This window comes from Myotis brandtii, unplaced genomic scaffold (genome assembly GCF_000412655.1).
Source record: "Myotis brandtii unplaced genomic scaffold, ASM41265v1 scaffold209, whole genome shotgun sequence".
Lineage (NCBI taxonomy): Eukaryota > Metazoa > Chordata > Mammalia > Chiroptera > Vespertilionidae > Myotis > Myotis brandtii.
The window spans coordinates 772,035-776,638 of NW_005357806.1; the positions used below are offsets into that span (position 1 = coordinate 772,035).

Genomic DNA, 4,604 nt, shown 5'->3' on the forward strand with positions numbered 1-4,604 from the left:
TGCACCCACATAAGTATGTGTCCATCATTTTACTTTTTATCCAATCCCAGGGGTTTCCCCACTTTGCTTTCTCCCACCTTCTTAATCTATCACCAATGAATTTCATGTAACCCACCTACGTCCCTCCTTTGCAATGTATAAATACAGATGTAACCCACCATTCTCTGGAGCATTATCTCAATTCGTTGAGGTTCTGCTTTCCTGGCATAGTAGACAGTTTGGCTCAAATAAACTCACAAAAATTCTTTAAAAAAAAAAAAAGAAAGAAAGAAAGGCTTCTCTCTCATGTTCACTGAGCGACCTGCATCCCGAAACAGACTCTCAGCGCCACGTTGATGAACAGGCCTGTGTCCACCATACCTGGGGTCATTTTGATAGCTGTGTTCACTTCACTCCAGTTTGTGGATAAAATTCCTACTATCCCTCACCAGGGGACCTGCCTTGTTGCCGCCCTTCTAAGTTCAACCATGCCCCAAACTTCTGAGTCCCAGCGCGGCTCACTGGGACATAAGCCATGGCGATGACCTCCCTAGGGATTCCCTTGTGCCGCTGACCCCCAAGGTTCTTTGAAACTTCCCTAAGTCAGCCATCGCGATGAGGGGCTGGCACAGCCCGTCACAATCTCCTCCTAGGTCAGGTGGCCCCCACCACCCGTGATGAGATGGAGGTCAGCACCTACTTCATCAGCACCATCGAGGGTGAGGTGGATCTCTGGGTGTCTATCCAGGTCACTGAGCCGTAAGCCCTACTGCAGGGCGAGCTGATGGGCCTGGAAGGAGGTGGGAACACACAGGCGGTTCTGGTCCTCCTGCTTCACTCTTTGGGCTATTCATGCACAGCATGGGCACTTGCAGAGCCGCTTCCAATTCCCAGCACTTGGTTATTCCTCACGTGACTCTCCATCCCCTGCGGCGGACTCCTGGCCCTGAACATCGTGGAGGGACCAGGCAGACGACCTTTGGACATTGTGGAGGGGCCGGGATGATGCTGCTGGATTTCCTAAAGCTGGTGCTTGATTACCCCAGCGCTGTGAATCCCCGACTGAGCGGCTGCACGTGGGAGCCCAGGACACCCCAACTGTTCCCACCCCCTCCAGACACCGCGCCACGCCCCCCACCTGCCACCCCCACCTGTGGGGCAGTGGGGCCAGGACCTGACTGTAGCAGCGGTTCTCAACCTGTAGGTCGCGACCCCTGAAAATACATCCTGCATATCAGATATTTACATTACGATTCATAACAGTAGCAAAATTACAGTTATGAAGTAGCAACGAAAATAATTTTATGGTTGGCGGTCACCACAACATAAGGAACTGTATTAAAGGGTCGCGACATTAGGAAGGTTGAGAACCACCATATTAGAGGGTACTGCATCCCGATGCCTGGCTCCAGCCTCAGCTGAATCTCCAGCCTCAGTCACGGCCCTGCCCTGGGTTCTCCGGAAGTCTGGTCGTCACCCACAGGACTGGTGCCCACCAAACAGAGTGAAATACTGACAATGGTTGTGGCTGAGGATTATGCTTCTAAACTGTTTTCTCTTTATTTTCTATTTTTCTAAATAACCTGGCATTAATCTGTGCTTTTAATATATTATTCTCAAATTATGAACTATACACATGAACTGCATAATTAATCTAGATAGGTTAGCTTTATATTAGAGCATATTTTTTATCCCATATCAAAATGCTACTTCCTAAATAGGATGTCATTCTATAACCATTTTCTGATCATTTCCCCAAATCCTTACTAAAACAAAGCTCTTTGAGCTACATTCTTTCTCCACTTTGTTTTCAATTCCTCCCTGAAAAAAAATACATATTTAGTTGGAATCAAATTTTTATTTCATAGAATGTAAAATCATCACTCTGGATTTTAAAACAGCACTATAACCCCACATCTAAAAGACCCCTGGAGTAGTGGGAACATTTGTTGTATATGCATTTCCTATACCCTATTTTAAGTATTTTCACCCTATTAAAAAAAGTTCATCCTAGGGTATGTACTTCCTATACCCTAGGTTAAGTATTTTCATCTCAAATGTAATATTTGATTGATACATTCAGCAACCAAAATCTATTGTGAGTTTACAGTTTGCAAAGTGAATTTCCAAAAATATCTCACTAACACATTCACACTTAGTTGGCACAGACACATGTGCAATGTTTAACGGAAACAACCCGCCTAAGTCTCACACATGGAGCAGGGCGGCTCTGAGTTTCTCTTTCCAGCAAATGTGATCCATCAGCCATTATGCTTTTTTCCTTCAAAGCGTTTCTCTCAGGTCACTGCCACCTGGCTCCCTATTAGACAAGTTAGCATTGAGAAACCACTGTCTGAAGGAGAGAGAGAGAGAGAGAGAGAGAGAGAGAGAGAGAGAGAGAGAGAAAATGTATGTAAATACCTCAGTCTGTGACCCTGGCAGTTTCACATTTATTTTTGTTTGTGTTTTATATTTCTTCTTTAAAATATATTTTCAAATATAAGGATAGGAAATAAGGGAAACGTATAATGAACTCCTATGTACCCATCACTCAACCCATTATCAATATTTGTTATTTTTTGTTTTAACTATTCCTCTCCTAACTTTTTAAGGAAGACAGTGAGTGCTGGAATATTTCTAAACAAATCTTAGACATGACCAGAAAACAATTTCTCACTAGCAAACTTAAAAGTTGTAAAGTTGCTTGTCTTCTTACACTTAATGATATTTAAAAAAAAAAATTTAAGTTAAGCTATTGAACTTAATGTCGAGGATAGCTTAAGTTAGAATCGGACTTTCAGAGCTAGAAGGAAACACAGATATCATCTACTTCCTTGCTATTCTAATTGCGACACCAGGGCCAGCAGCATCGGCATTACCCAGAAACCTGTGAGAAATGCAGAATCTCAGGCCCAGCCCAGACCTACTGAACCAGACTCTGCATTTTAACAGGATCCCCAGGCCATGGCATGTTCATTAAGGTGTGCAAAGCACAGCTGAGAAAACTGAGGCCTAAAGAGGTCAAGCAGCTCTCCCAGTAGCAGTAAAACCCAGGATATCTGAGAACAGGTTTTTCCCTTACACTACACACTGCCTCTCAACAAACCTAATTCCCATCACAAGACCCTCTTAGGCTCTCAGGTCTTTCTGGAAGCTAATTCAATTAACAGGTGAATTTCCCATATGACAATTTTTTTAATTCATGAGAGCCTGACATTTTTCCAAATACTATATTACATGCTGAGCAGACCTGTAAATAAATCAAACCCTTCCTTCTTTGGGTAAAAGGACCGACCTTTTCAGCAAGAAGACCTTCAAGAGGGCCCGTTTAATTAATTAATGGCTATGTATTTTTTTCAAAGGTCAGTACGATAGACTCCATATGCAGAGAATATAGTGTTGGGTGCAGCTGAAAACTTGGGCCTTTTAACACAGGATCAATAAACACTATACTGAAAGCTAAGCTCATTTTCTAATTGTGGCTTCCATAAGAAAATTCAAAAATGAATTAAAATGTACCACTGCTCCCATCAGCAATGATAACCAACTCTTGTTACACTAAAAGGGCACTGCCTTTTTTTTCTTATTTTTAAAAAAGAAATTATGAGTTTGTAAAGGGAAACTATAAATGAAACCTAAGATTATTAAAATTCATGTAAGAGGCTTCCACTCTTATTTTCAGAAGAGAAATTAATGACACCTGGGAATTACAGAAACGTTGCAGAACACTATTAAGAAACCTACTGTTTATAGAATAGAGATTCTGAATCTTGTGGTGGGGTGTGTTTTCTTAACAAAGTACACAGTGGAGGGTTTTTAAAAAATGTCAAAACCAGTAATAGTCCTTCAAGAATACTGGTAGAAGAGCACAGGCACAGCTTTTACGGAAGGCAGTTTGGCAAAATGCAGTAAAAAGTAAAATAGTCCTGGCTAGGTGGCTCAACTGGTTGAAGCATTGTCTCGTGCACCAAAAGGTTGCTGGTTCGATCCCTGGTGGAGGGTGTGTATGAGTGGCAATCTATCAATTTTCTTTCATATACTGATGTGTGTGTCTCTCTCCCTCCCTCCTCTCTCTTTCCCTCCCTCCTTCACTTCCCCTCTCTAAAATCAGTAAAACACATCCTCGGGTGAGGATTAAAAATAATAATAAAATAAAATAAAGTAAAGTAAAATAAAATAAATAAAATAGGCATGCTGCTTGACTCAGTAGTTCCTCCTTAGAAATGTGACCTAAAGAAATAAATTTCAAATGTGTGCAAGGATTTTCCTACTAGAAAGTTCTGTGCAATACTGTTTATAATAAAAAGGTTCCAAATAACCTAAGATCCTAAAGAAAGACAATATGTGAACTAAGGGTGCACCACAAAATAAATGATGTTCTATTAAAAAGATAACACAGACCTAAAATGAAATTATCTCCAAAATATATTGAGGTTTAAAAGTTTAAGACAGTATTTGTATATGTTGAAATCATATTATAATTATTAAGCGATTTAAATTAAAATATTTAAATAATATATTTTCAAGTTACTTATTACATATTAAATAAATAAGTTACCTATTATATGTTGTATCTTTATGTATATGAAATTCATGCACTCAGAGGCAGGGGGGGGGGCAGCGGT

The 4,604-nt window shown here is 40.7% G+C and overlaps 1 pseudogene; it reads right to left on the reverse strand.

The window, feature by feature from the left end:
• Positions 1-275: 275 nt before the first annotated feature.
• Positions 276-1,041, reverse strand: LOC102238665 (annotated as a pseudogene).
• Between the last annotated feature and the right edge of the window lie 3,563 nt (positions 1,042-4,604).